Source organism: Scyliorhinus canicula, chromosome 1 (genome assembly GCF_902713615.1).
Source record: "Scyliorhinus canicula chromosome 1, sScyCan1.1, whole genome shotgun sequence".
Classification (NCBI taxonomy): domain Eukaryota; kingdom Metazoa; phylum Chordata; class Chondrichthyes; order Carcharhiniformes; family Scyliorhinidae; genus Scyliorhinus; species Scyliorhinus canicula.
In genome coordinates, this window is record NC_052146.1 from 266,351,543 (window position 1) to 266,366,378 (window position 14,836).

At 47.3% G+C, this 14,836-nt stretch overlaps 1 long non-coding RNA gene across 1 annotated transcript in view; it reads left to right on the forward strand.

Moving 5' to 3' along the window:
• The first annotated feature begins 247 nt into the window (after nt 1–247).
• Nucleotides 248–14,836, forward strand: part of LOC119974159 — a 43,105-nt gene continuing 28,516 nt past the window's right edge. Inside the window, exons 1-2 of the long non-coding RNA XR_005462466.1 lie at nt 248–387; nt 762–899. This is a non-coding gene — a long non-coding RNA (uncharacterized LOC119974159). The remainder of the gene's footprint in view (nt 388–761; nt 900–14,836) is intronic.

Consider the following 14,836-nt stretch of genomic DNA (forward strand, 5'->3'; position numbering starts at 1 on the left):
AGGTCAAATTTGAGTTGAGGGGCTCAGTGGAGGACTTTGAGACATGGTGGGGACTGTTCATGACAATGTTTGAGGAATTGTTTGTTGCTGGGGGGGGGGGGGGGAGGGGAGAGGGAGGGGAAGGAAGAGGGGTGAAAAGGGGGAAAACTGTTCAAACTGTAAACTGTGGGGGTGTTGAGAATGTTACTGATTTGTGTTGTGTTTTTGAATATGTTTGGAATAAAATCTATTTTTCAAAAATGCAGGAAACACAACAGCTAATTTGCACACAGCATAGTCCAACTGACAGCAATCAAATAAATGACCAGATCACCTGTTTTCGGTACTGGTTGAGGGATCAACGTTGGCCAAGGCATGAGGAGAATACTGCTTCCCTCCATTTCCATGGTAAAGTTTTGTTTATAAATTGCAATGGAACAGAATCAGAATCCAGTTCGCCATCGGTTCACGTTCACCCTTATATCTTTAAAAGATGATGCACCATCCAACACTAATTGCGGACTAATTGCATTAACACCAATGCATCCTCTGTAAGTGATGGGGACTGTACCATGCGCTGTTGCAATGTTCGTTTGCTTGAAAGGCACCAAGATGCATGGAGCATAACTGCTGCCAAGTATTTCTTTATTATCCCATGCACAACTTAATTTGGGTGAGGTCCTTTTTAGTTTGCTTTGGAACTTGTGTTTTGAAAAGTTTGAGTCAGTCTTATTTATTTTACAACCAAATAATCTCACTTCTGGTTTTGCCAATCCGTATAGGCTTGTATTTCAGCAAAGAGACATCTTCATTTATGCTTCTCCTTATTTCATAACAAGTTAACTGGATGCCAAGACATTTAAAGGAAATCCTCGCTGACCAACAGCTGAATGGAAAGCCACCAAGCTTAAATAGTAGAGGTAGGCAATTTAAATTTGAATGCTTGTACTCAGGTTTCAACAAGCAGGCTGTTCTGCTTCTTTGATGGGCTTTCTACTGCAATCTCTTTGGAAGTTTGAAAGGTTCTCGCCAAAAAGTAGCCAGCTTCAGTTATGAAACATTTCAGACTGTATAAACATTTATTACAAACAATCACTGCTGCATATGTGCATAATGATTCATTTTGTTAATTTAGCCAAATTGGCAAAGATTAATTGCACTGTGCTTTGTTAGCCACATTGAAAGAGAGGCCAAAGGGCAAGATGGCCGATAGCCAGCGCAAAAGCACGATTTATTGCTTTCAAGATAAAACATAAAAACCGCATGGATTAAAAGATGGCAAACGCACTTAATTGAATTTCACAATAAATACATACAGCCTTTATTGAGAAATGTGCAGTCCCCAGTACAGACAACTTTGAGCCTGTAATAACATTTTTTTAAAGAGCAAACGTAACATTTTAATGAATTCCATAGAGAGTCCGTCTTCTCGTCAGTGCGATTGCATTTTCATTATATGTGGCTGAAATGCTTGAGAACATTAAAGATGGCAAGATAAAGCTGGACATAAACTGGAACAGGAATGGAATTTTCCATTGCTATGAGCCCAGACAGAGAAAAGAAAAGCTCCACTAATGAGGACTAAACTGTAGTTCAGCTGTTTACTCTTAAAATGTATTTTTGCAGTTGTTTGTAATTTACTGATTAAGCTGTCTTTGCTGCTTTAAATTTTGACTTTGTAGCGTCCAATCTGATTTCTGTTGTGAGTGTTTACGATACGGGTCAAAGTCCTTTTTATCTATTGACTTGCAGCTCAGAAGGAGTGGCATGCATTGCATTGTTTGTCTTTCTGGTTTACAGGATGATTGGAATGGCGCGATTATTATTTTCTGGCTTTGCGATCGAATACACTTTGTTTTCTGTGACTGTTGATAGAGAACCTTGTGATTTATTCCTAACCCCATAAGGTTGTGAACCCATCTCCTGGCAGTGAGCACAGCACAGGCATAAAGATCTCTATGGACTAAATACTTGGGTTAGGTACATCATTCACTCAACTCTCTGCCTGCCATTTCATTTCCTCATTTTTGTTTATGTTTTTCCCAATGTGCTTTCCACTTCTCCGCTGTGTAATCTGTTATTAAGATGCGCACCAGGTGGCCGAGGATCGCCAGCCCTCAACTTTTCCATTTATTTTTCCCTGTGGAGGATTATCTGACGCTCATTGTAAATTTTTCTACCTTCCCTCTTTTCACAAAGCGGCATAGAGCAACGTGGCGTGTTCCGATGAATGCTTAATCAAAATAATGAATCAGGCTTATGTTAATGAACACCATTAAAAATGGATTAATGATTGTGTTAGGTTCAGTTGTTGAAAGTTTTTGTATTGTTATTAACAGAGTGTTTCATTACGAAGCCACATCAAAGAAATAGGAGTGGGATTCTCTGAGCCTCCACGGTGAAATCGCGATCGGCGCGAGGGCGGAGAATGGGCGTTGACGCCGAATCCGGACCGACACTGCTCCCCCGATTCTCCAGTCCCCAGAGAATTGCCGTGAATTGCACGTGCGCGGTCTACATGGCGTGGGTAGGGGGCCATTGACAGAGGCCCCCGCATCGATTCTCCAAGTGTAACTGGCCAAGTTACTGACGGTGCGAGTCTCTCATGGTCTCACCCATCGGGAACTCGGCGTGGCGGCTACGGACTGAGTCCGCAGCTGCCCTGGTAGAGGGGCTGGGGGAATCCTGCACTGGGGGGGGGGGCCTCACAGACGGTCAGGCTATCGATTGGGGCCCACCGATCCCATTCAGGTAGGAGAATCACAAGTCCAGAGTGATTCGCCTGTGTTTTGACGCTGGAGTGGGGACATAGCCCCATTATTGCAGAATCCCGCCCAGGATAACTCCAGATTGTGTGTAAGGTAGATGAAGGCTAGAACGTGCCTTTTATTTCATGTGTGTTAGGTAAAATTCCCAAAGTTGATTCTCCCATGCTCGGTGTTACATTAGGGTTACTCATTTCAGCTTTGAAACAAAAATCTCCCCAAGTTTCCCTGATTATTGTACTCCATCCTCCTCTTGAAGATGCAATTCTTTGCTGGGGTATTGTGGGTTGTGGTGCAATGACAACTGATTTTCCTTTTTCTGGTAGCCACCACCAACACAGCCCCCCCCCCCCCTCCCCCCACCCCATGCTGCCCACCCCCCTCCCCCACTTCCACTCGCAACATCCACCCCCCTCACCCCACCCCCACCAAACCAGCACTACCAATCTCGCAACACTCCCTCAGCACTGCACTGAAACACACATTTATATTCTAAATTGTGTATTAAAGTTCTGGAATGGGGTTTCAAATTTACAACATTCTGGCTCAGAAGTCAGAGTGTAACAAGCTTTGCCAAGCTGATATGGGCAAATGCAATGAGGAATTTAGGCTTATCAGTTTCATGTTTTCAATTATTTCTGACTACGTTCTCTGTTCTCCAGCTTGAGGTTGATAATATTGTTATGTTTTGGGATTGTGTCTTTCATTTAAAGCAAAAAGTTGAGAGGCGTATGACCTGCTCTGAAGTCTGCCTGACGGCAAGAATGGGGGGGCTTTACTGGTTGATAGTGTGAAGTGTTTAGAAATTGTGATAGCAGTAGCCTGTGTGTTGATAGTGGAAAGACTGTGGGCGCGGTTCTCCCAAAACGGAATAAAGTCCCACAGCGAGCATGTGCCAAGAAACACAAGACTATTCAACGTGGCCTGCGTTGAATCAGGGACCTGAACAGGGAACGCACAGCCGAGGCTCGACATAGCTCCACTTTGTACAGCGGGAAGCTCGGCTCGCCGAAAATCCTCATTGTACTGAGAGATTGGGATGCTATTTTTAAAAGCCGTCCCGATCTCTGAGGCCCCCAAAACAACCTCTGACCTCCCCTCAGTCCAAATGCAATATGAGAGGGTCCGCGGCCCCCGTGCACCTCCCCCAACACCCACACCGGGCAGCCCTGGCCCAATCATGCGTGAGCATAAAATGCCAGCTTGGCAGTGCCAACCTGGCACCCTGACAGTTCCTATGCCACCTGGCAGTGCTGTGTGGGCATCTTGGCAGTGCCAGAATGGCACCAAGTTGGCAATGCTAGGCTGGCACTACCAGGGTACCTAGATGGTACCACCAGTTCCAGGGCACTACCCTGCCTAAAGGGTATGCAGCTGGGGAGGCTCGGATCCCCTGAGAGACCCCCATGAGTGCCATCTGGTCCCCATTTGTGGGCAGGATTCACATCACCATGTCTTGCGAGATTGTGTTGCAACTCACAAGGTGTGGTGATCAGGATAGATCTTGAGAGCGGGGTCACCCAGCTTTCAATGGCCATGCACGCCACAGCCAGCTGTTTTCCTGGCACAGCGTGGCCGTTGGATCACGCCTTGTGTATCTCCAATGCCCCAGGAAGTGTTGAGAATGTCAGTTTGTAAATAGTTGTGCTTTAAACTATCCAGTCATTTCCAAGATAAACGAAAGTTAAGTTCTCAAAGAGAGCTAATTAGCATTTCTTTAAAAAAAAAAAAAATTTAGATTACCCAATTATTTTTTCCAATTAAGGGGCAATTTAGCGTGGCCAATCCACCTACTCTGCACATTTTTGGGTTGTGGGGGCGAAACCCACGCAGACACGGGGAGAATGTGCAAACTCCACACAGACAGTGACCCAGAGCCGGGATCGAACCTGGGACCTCAGCGCCGTGAGGCGGTTGTGCTAACCACTAGGCCACCGTGCTGCCCCTAATCAGCATTTCTACCTGGATACAAGGCCATGTGATTCATGTTGCAGTGGAGGCTGACTTTGAGAGGGGATGGGTTTCTAAGACATTCGGTATTTTCATACTCTAATTGATGATTGCGTTCTCAACCCCATGAGTACATACATCATGAAGTATGACTGAGAACCTAGAAATCCATTGGTCTGTTGAAACTGTGGGTGAAATTTTATGCACCCCCCAAGGCGGGGGTAGAGGTGGGGGGGGGGGGGGGGGGGGGGGGGCTCAGGGGGAATAGTAAAATTGAATGGATGGGATTCCCCCTGCAATTCCACGCACCCTAACCCAGGCACAAGTTTACAGTTGGGCGGGCTGTGGGAAAGATTCCCTTTCACTCATCAATGCCAATTAATGCGAGTAATGTGGGAAACAGAGAATTCTTTTTTGTCATCTTGGGCGGTAAGAGGTGGGGACGTCTCAATCTGAAGACCCCTTCAGATTTGGGACGTCCTCCGCTCAGACATCCTGAGGCTCTGGCCCTCCTTGGCCGACCCTCCGAAGTCATGTTCGTCCCACCCCACAACCCCACCAGGGCGTTCTCTTCTCTGCCGCTCCTGAGACCTCCGGGACCTTTCCAATGACCCCAGGATTTGGTTCCAGGCAGAACACTGCAGTGCCTCTTCTGGCCACAGCGGTGCTGTGCTTGGCAAGGTTGGAGAGCTGTCGGCCAATCCAATTGGCCAATAGCTCTCACGGTCAGGACTTCCTATCAAGGGTAGCTGAAAGTCCCACCCTCTGTCAATCAATGCCTAAGTGAGAATTAAATAGTAGTGGGCTTCCGAGAGTCATCGGCAGCGTGTTTTTCACTGACCCTCAGGATGGTGAGTGCTAACTGCATGCCAACCTTAAAATTCTACCCTGTGCTATAGTTCACAAAATTTTGAAATCAGAATGGCTGGCAGCTAACTGCTTGACACTTTTAGGGTACAGTACATCTCCCCTGACAGACTGGGAATTATATTTGTAGATCATTGCTCTCTCTATTCAAGGCCCAGAACCTACTCCATAAATTTGCACTCAGGCTTTTAATACTTGCAACCTTGCTCAACTTCTCTCCATTGATCAGGGGCATTCCCATTCCCCATTCCCAGGTGATGCCCCTGCCTGGTGCTTATGTAGCCCATTAAAAATCAGTCAACTCTAGAAGAGCATCTGGTTTCAGTTTAGATCAAGTCGGAATTGCACGGAGAAAGAACACCTGAGGTGGAATCTTGTGAGGCTCCCAGAAGTGGGAAACGAGGCGAGTAAAATGTGATCTTCCCAATGGCGGGATGAAAGCAGGGTATTACATTGGGCAATGAAGCCCCCAATCCGTCGCTGGAAAGGCAGCTTAACATCAGTCATTCCGTTGGCCCCAGTCATTCCACTGACTGTTAGCATAATTGCCCCTGTCAAGGAGATTCCTGGAAATGATGGGCTCATAGGATACCTCTGTCCAACTATTCAAATTGTGATGATGGTCAGAGTAAGTGGAACATATCTTTGCATATTGGAATAATGTTCACTCTTCTCCACTATCTCTGGTATGGCACTTCAAATTATACCAATGAGGTCTTTCATCTATTTCCTCAATGATTGCCTTGAGGAGTTTGCTTGCAAAGACATCTGGTTAAAGTTCTTCATAACGCATGCTTCACTGACCTCTAGATATGTTTGAAATATTTGAGCCAGTTTGACCTTTTCTGGAATTTGTCCGCCATCTTTGTTCATCCAAATTGACATGAAGCATTAATTTAATACATCTGCAATTTCTTACAAACACACATCTTTTAAAATACTCCTCAATGATTTGCAGAAGGGATGACCTACTTTCTACTCCTTTTTCACGTGCATTTTAAGGGTGAACAAAGCCAACTTTGGAACAGTGTGAAAAATGGTACTTGGACATTCTTATCCTGAAAATCTACACAAAACAGCTTCCCCCAGTTGAGCAAAGGGGTAAATGAATCCTCAGCCAGTAGCACCAAATGGATATTAGTGAAACCACCATCTATTTCATATTTAAGCCAATGGAAAATAAAGCTGGGAGTGGTGCAAGACAGACCTGCGATTAATTCGCATTTTGTGTTGCTGCTTTGACAGAGAACATGAAGTCCCTAATCCTTGTCTGCAGCGCGTCGATGAGCTCCCAGATGCAGTGATGCACTATGAACTGGGAAAAGTTGATGATGTCACCAGGTCCAGTCTGGAATGACTTGGAAGCGTGGAAATTGAGGGTCATAGTGACCTTGATGGGAACTGCCAGTGCCATTCTTGCCCTGTTTTGCAGGTCCAGGTTGGAACAGTGGTGCAGTTCCATGACCACCTCCTTGGTGAATCGTAGCGGATGCAGACCCTGTTCCTCAGTGAGGGGTGGGCAGGACAAGTCCTCTTTGAAGACTTGAGATGGATATGACTTTCTGTTGAGACCCCCTCTGTTAAACTGGCCGGAGGTGAAAGAAGAGACCGGAGGTTAATCTTTGCTTAGTTTTATTCACAAAGTGAGGCATTCCAAATCTATAGTTCTGAACTCCTTTGAGTAAAACAAATAATCAAATTAACAAATTGATAGCCCCTTAAAGAGTCACGATAACTTTAATAAAATCATCAATGGAAATTTGGCAAAATAAATTAACTTGCCTTTCCCGAATGGTGATGCACTCCTGCAGTGGAAGGCAGTGTTTCTTGACACACTTTTGAGTATATCAATTAAAAGAAGCAAATTAACTAATGAACACATTGACAGCCACTTAAAGAGGATTGTCTCTTTATATATGCATAAGTCATTATCTGATGAGTGTCCCAACAACCTGCAGACACCTAACCTTAATTTGTACAAATAATACCCTCCTCTTCCTCTGTGACCAGCTTCTCCTTCTGTTGCTTCTGCACCATTACCAATATGTTACAGCCAAGAGAAACTGCAACTACATCGCCCCTTGCCTTGCAGCAAGTTTTCTGTTTAGAGTATATTTTGTTTCACGTCACTCTGACTGAAAAGGTATCTGTTGCCTCCCTCGACGACAAGAACACACAATACTTCCAGAAGTCTGCAGCAGTAAAAGAAAGTCAAAGCACCGCACCTGAAAGTTGAATAGTAATCACATTAAAGAGCATAACTATGTCCCAGAGATTCCCGCTCTGGATCAAGAGATGATTGAGGTGGACCCGGATACCAAGGAGATGCTGAAGCTGTTGGATTTTGGCAGATTGTCTAATCTGCAAGTCACACAGCCTTCAGGTCTCCCAAGAATCGAAAATGATTTGTACTATAATGTTCTATCATTAAAAAATGACAAAAGCACAAAACAAACAACCTGCAAGTTCCACAGGTTTGACGCATCTGCACCATGGCAAGGCTGGATATTAGGGCAAAATTTACATCTTAAATGCCCAAAGGGAATTTAATTCAGCAGAAGGTAATTGATTCTACCTGAAGCTAAATGAAAGTTGTAAGATAGTTATTTTTTAATTCTTGGCCTCCCTTTAGCTGCCTTGGAAGCAATTGCTCACCTTTTCTCCAGGCTTTCTCTTCCCTACCCTTTACAGTTGGGCTCCCAATTACACTTAGAGGCTGGAACTTTGCAGGGAGCCCAGTAAGTCTGATCCTGGTAAACCTTCCAGTAACAGGGTTATAGGCACGGGCTGGATGGCAGTTCTGCTACACTGAATTGGCACCACTGGTTGGCCCCAGAGGAAAGCCACCCCCATTAATTCTTTTCTTCAGAATCCAGGCAATAGATAACATGTCATGAATAGTTCAAGTGATTGTTTTACTCTTGCCTGGGGGCGTTCATGAAGCTCACTCCCTGCTTTGAAATCTCATTTGTTATGTTATTAAATTTTTCAGGTTAAAATGCTTGTCGTAATAGTAGAGAAAGGAATTTAAACAAATGTGTTAATATGGGGCTGGTTAGGGCAGCACGGTGGCACAGTGGGTTAGCCCTGTTGCCTCACGGCGCCGAGGTTCCAGGTTCGATCCCGGCTCTGGGTCACTGTCTGTGTGGAGTTTGCGCATTCTCCCCGTGTTTGCGTGGGTTTCACCCCCACAACCCAAAAGATGTGCAGAGTAGGTGAATTGCCACGCTAAATTGCCCGTCAATTGAAAAAAAAAGAATTGGGTACTCTAAATTTTAAAAAAATAATATGGGGCTGGTTTAGCACAGTGGGCTAAATCACTGGTTTGTAATGCAGAACAATGCCAGCAGCGCGGGTTCAATTCCCGTACCGGCCTCCCCAAACAGGTGCCGGAATGTGGCGACTAGGGGCTTTTCACAGTAACTTCATTGAAGCCTACTCATGACAATAAGTGATTACTATTGTTATGTTACAGTGCAAACAATGCACAATATAATTTGGAAGCATCAGAGTTTCATGGGTACCTCCGTGTCTCAGGGCGACGGTTAAATAGCTCAGGAATTGTTACAACCCGACTGGAGGCCACGGGTCTGTACCATTATGCTCCCGTGGTTCACCTGTATATGATCTTCCCAGATGAGGCTGCGGGCCTACACCCTTAACCAAGGGTGCCCTGGGACATAAATACCCAGGACCGAGTGTGGGTCGGGGCGCAGGAGATCCTTCGGCGAGTACAATGTGCAGTGAGTAAATAAAATAAAACCTTTTTGTTCCTAACCGCCATCGATTCCTCTTGGTCGTTTGCCTGGATCTTCCAGGAATGTTCAAAATTCCACAGGCCGAAAAGTCAAAAAGGAATGAAAGTGTGCAAAAAAACCCTTGGATCCTGACAAATATTGTAGGAGTGCAAATCCATCTGATGGGCTAAATGCGTTACCTTGGTTTAGAGTCTCTTCTGCTCACGTCAGATTTGGCAGAGATTGAAGGAAGTAGTTGCAGTAAAATGTGTTATTAGAGGCTGCTGCCTCAAACATCCACCACCACAAAATAATCACACTTGCGATCTCCGCGTAAAAGAAAAGCCAACTCCCTTTAAATCCTATCTGTAGCATATGCGCCACTTCAAATGGTAAAAGGGTGTAGCTAAATGTTCCACTCCATTCCTTTCTATTTCCTTTCCGAATAATTACTGCCACTATATTAATGGTGGTAAGAGTTGCTGCAAGGTATTATTGAGGTGAATACGGGTGCTGAGAGAGGAAGAGTATACTTAAGTAAGGAGATGAATGAAGCTGTCTGTGTGGTAGAGGACATGTCGTGTCGCGGGGGTTTTAACTTACCTTGACCACCTAGTGAGATCATTAAGCATCTCTCTCACTACCACCTCCTTCCAGACAGCCTGTATCATTCCCTTATGGGGCCTCTTGCCCTCTGCTGGGCCAGCAGCACCTCCAGCAGAAGCATCAGAAAAGGTGTGGGCTCTTTCAGATGCTGTCATCCCTAAAGTTGCTGGACAAAGCATTTTGCCTGAAAGTGATGTTGACCTCAGTTGACTGCAGCTTTTTAAATCCTGCACCAGAAATTGTTTTTTTCCCTCAATCACAGCTATGGTAATTTGATATGGTGGCCCGTAAACTACTCTGCATGGCTAATGAGAGAAGCACGAGGAGACTGTGGCAGATGAGCAGATTTTACATCGATGGATAATAAAATTACCCAGGAGCAAACCAGTCAGTGGGAGAAGAAGCTAGCTTCTTGCTTGTGTTGTAGAATAGTGGCACTTGCAAGTGGCCCTATGACATGTAATTCCCCTGCTGCAGAACCTGCCCCACTCATATGGCAACAGCTGTGGATCAGTTGCAGAATAACGGAAGTATGTAGTTAGTGGTCCCGGCTGCTGCTGATCAGCACTTTGCTCCTGGAGTTCTGGACATAAGGCACCACCTGCGGGTTTTGGAATGTAAAGTGGGCCTCAGTACTTCTGAACGCAAAATGATCATATTAACACCTAACAACCTCAGGAATAATGAGAAGGTGCGACACGATCCGGCCACCATCACATTGCTGTTTGCAGGAACGTGTTGCGCACAAATAGGTTGCTGTGTTTTTCCACAATACAGCACTTCAAAAGCACTTCATTGGCAGTAAAACACTTTCGGCCTTGAGGTCATAAAAGGCAATAAATAAATCCAATCTTTCTTTCTTTCTCAACAATAAAAATACATTTTATGTGATGTATTTGGGTGCTGACAATGTTCTGGGAATGAATACAGAGAAATGGTCACTGAGCATTAATTATCGAGTTGTTAGAGTAGGTTTAGAAAATGTCTCTTCAACAGTATGTTTCCAGTACAATGAGGAAGCAGGCACTGCTCGACCTGGCTCTTGAAAATGAGGTGTGCCAAATAGATCAAGTGACAATAGGAGATTATTTGGGGTACAGTGATCATTATCTCATTATCTTCGACTGACTATGGAAAAGGGCGAAGAATATCCAGAGCAACAAAGATTAACTGGGGGAAAACAGACTTCACTGAGATAATAAGTAGACCTGGGACAAATAAATTTGAAGAATTTCATGCACAGTCAAGGTATACACCCTTGGGACATCGGTGGCTGCTCTGAAGGAGTAGGTTTCACATTTGGTGGCTCCCGCTCAGGTCGGAACTTTGGACCTTTCCCCCCGACTGGATCTGAAGTGGAAAATTGATGTTGGACAGACGATGGCAAGGAATCCTACATCAGTGCATGAAGAAGCAGACCAGAAGTGCTAGGAAAGGAAGAAATAGGTGAACGGAGAAGGCTTGGGCTGAGGCTGCCACGGGAGAAAGCAGGACGGACGACCGGATTCCTGGCTTGACGACCCAGCGGTCAATGGAGCAGCTGATGCAGTTTATACAGGAGGGCTTCGCCAAGCAGAAACAGGACTGTCGGGACACGATTTAAGGAGTCAATTGCGCGACTGGAACTCAGACTGGATGCTCAAGATCGGGTGATCCAGAAAGTGGAGAGGCACTGACTGAGCAGGAGGAGCACCACAAGCTGCAGTGGAGTTGGAGGTGGGAATGTTGGAGACCAACAGAAAAATCTCCAGGAGAAGGTGGAAGATCTAGAGAACAAGTCCCGCCGGCAGAACCTGAGAATCGTGGGTCTCCCGGAGGGATCCGAAGGAACGGACGCAGGGGCATACATAGTGAGTATGATTGAGAAGCTACTGGGGGAGGGGAAATTCACCCGACACTTGGAGGTGGACAGGATGCACAGAGCGCTACCAAGGAAGCCGTGTGTAGGTGGACCCCCCCCCGAGAGCAATGGTGGTGAGATTCCACAGGTATCTTGACAAGGAGTGCATTCTAAGGTGGGCCAGGCAGAATGGAGCTGCAAATCGAAGAACAGCGTCCTCTGTATATATCAGGATCTAAACACCGGGAGTGGCCAGGAGAAGAGCAGGGTTCAATCAGATCAAATCTACCCTTTTTAAGAAAAAGGTAAAGCTTGGATTGCTGTACCCGGCCCGTCTTTGGGTCACTCACGAAGAGCAACATTTCGACTTCAAGGCACCCGAGGAAGCGATGGTCTTCGCGAGAAGAAAAGGGCTGGTAGCGGACTGAGGTGTTTGGACTGAACTTTGCTGCAGTGCTCATGTGTTTTTACTTTCCTCTTCTCTTCAGTTATTTTTTTCAAAAAAATAATCGTTTTTGTCTTTGGATGTTACTTGTAATGCCTTTTGCATTGAGTTGGGGTCAGCGGAAGAGCTGTTTGAGTTAAAATTTGTATTTGCATTGATGGGGGATGGAGGTGTGAATGGTAAATGTTTGATCTTTTTGATTTTCTTTGTGTGTTTCTTTTGGGCAATTGGGTTGGGATTGTTTACGTTTGCATGTGTGTCCGAGCCCCGGGGGGGGGGGGGGGGGGGGGGGAGACAATAGGTGGGAAAATGTCTGGTGCCATGGGCGGGGGCCACCAAGCTAGCTGGACGGTCTTGCTCACGGAAGTGTAGTGGGGGGTGAGCAGATGGTATGCTTGTTGGAGGGGGCTATGTGTATAGTGCTGTTACTGGGGGGAGGGGGGGTAATGTTCTGCTGATGGGGGAGGGACTTTTGTTGTGGGACAATAGGGAGGTTGGGGACAGAGGCTGCCGGGGGGCGGGCCTGCGGATGCGTGGGGCGCGGGCTGAAGACTGGCTCAAGAAAGGTGATGGCTGATCGGCGGAATGGGCGGGGGGGGGGGGGGGGCGAGAAGCCCCCCAACCAGGCTAATCACATGGAATGTAAGAGGGCTAAATGGCCGGTTAAGAAGGCACGCATGCATCTCGTGCATCTGAGGGGACTGAAGGCGGACGTGGAAATGTTGCAGGAGATGCACCTTAGATTAACTGACCAGGTCAGACTAAGGAAGGGATGGGTCGAACAGGTTTTCCACTCGGGGCTGGACTCTAAGACTAGAGGATGTGGTGAATGTATAACATATAAATCCACACTGTATATCACTGTGTCCCTGTGGGCTCCATCTGTGAGCCGTTGTGCGGCTCTGCCCACAGGGGGAGATGAGGAGCATGTACAGTGCTCCGCCCTTGTCTCCGCCCCCATCTGGAAGTATAAAGTGCTGCGGTCTTGCGAGCCTGCCTTCAGTTCAGCTAGTCGCAGGCAGGCTCAGTTGTAAATCGATTAAAGCCACAGTTTCCTTCAACTCATGTCTCTGAGTGAATTGATGGTCGCACCAATTTAATCGACTTAAAAAACTACCATTGAATCAGCCCTCAAATCTGATTGACTGGAACTCGATCCACAGGCCGCAGAAGCGAAGGAAATATTTTTGCATTGGCTTCGGTGCTTCAAGGCCTACCTGGCTGCGTCGACTACCTCCGCTGTTACAGAAGAACAGAAACTCAGTCTTCTACATGCACGGGTGAGCCATCGTATTTCAACTCAACTTGATAGTACCGACTCGTACACCAAGGCCCTCGCGATACTCGACCGCCTGTACGTGTGGCCCGTAAATAAATTTTACACGCGGCATATTTTTACTACCCGCCGCCAGCGCCCTGCAGAGTCGCTAGAAGACTACCTGCGCGACCTGAAAGCTCTAGCACGAGAATGTAACTTCCAGGCTGTGACAGCCTCCCAGCACATGGAACTCGCTGTCCGAGATGTGTATGTTGCAGGGGTCCGGTCCAATTATGTGCGCCAGCGTCTCCTCGAGAAAGGGGCCCAGAACCTGGAGGACACAATAACACTAGCGACCTTGTTAGAGTCGCTTTTCAAAGTTTAAACTCGTTCCCGGCCGATCACGCGACCCCAACGTGGACCCCCGACCAGAGACTGCCTCAGGACTGCGCCGTGCCACCCGCCCACCACGAAGGGCTATCGTGCCACTTTTGCGGCCAGCCTCAACACTCCTGGCAGCACAGCCCGGCCCGCAACGCGACCTGCAGTAGCTGCAGGCGGAAAGGGCACTTTGCGAAGATCTGCCTGGCTAAAACTAAAAACTCCAACTCGAACGCTAACCAGAACACTCGCCCCTCCAACTCACAGGCCCGCAGACCCCGCAATGTGGCAGCGTGTCTGCCGACTCCGCCTCCGCACATGTACGACTAATGGGGGGCACAATCTTGGCAATCCTCCCCTACGCGGCCGGCCATATGCGATTCATGGGGGCTGCCATCTTGGGCGCCACCTTCCTCTCCGCCCGCCACGTGCAATCTATGGGGGCGGCCATCTTGGACACCATCTTCCTCGCCGCCTGCCACGTGCGATCAACGGGGACCGCCATCTTGGCCATCACCCGATATGCCACTCGACGACTACGACCTCCGCGGACAGTCATCATGGGGCCACTCCAGCACCGCTGACCATGCCACCGACTACCCGCAGCTCAATGCAGTCACTTTGGACCAGTCGCGGCCAAAGCACCTCAAAAGCTCCATGATGTCCGTCCAAATCAACGGATAAAAGACACTGTGCCTCTTTGACTCCGGGAGAACCGAGAGCTTCGTTCACCCAGACCTGATAAGGCGCTGCTCGCTTCTGATATTTCCGACGCAGCAAACTATCTCCCTCGCCTCGGGGTCGCACTCCGTTCAGATACAAGGGCGCACTACTGCAACACTAACGATACAGGGCGCCAACTACACCAACTGCCAACTGTATGTACTCCCAGACTTCTGCACCCCCCTCCTCCTAGGACTGGATTTCCAGTGTAACCTCAGGAGCCTAACACTCAGCTTCGGTGGAACCCCTCCCTCCTCACTATATGCAGTTTAGCAACACTAAAAA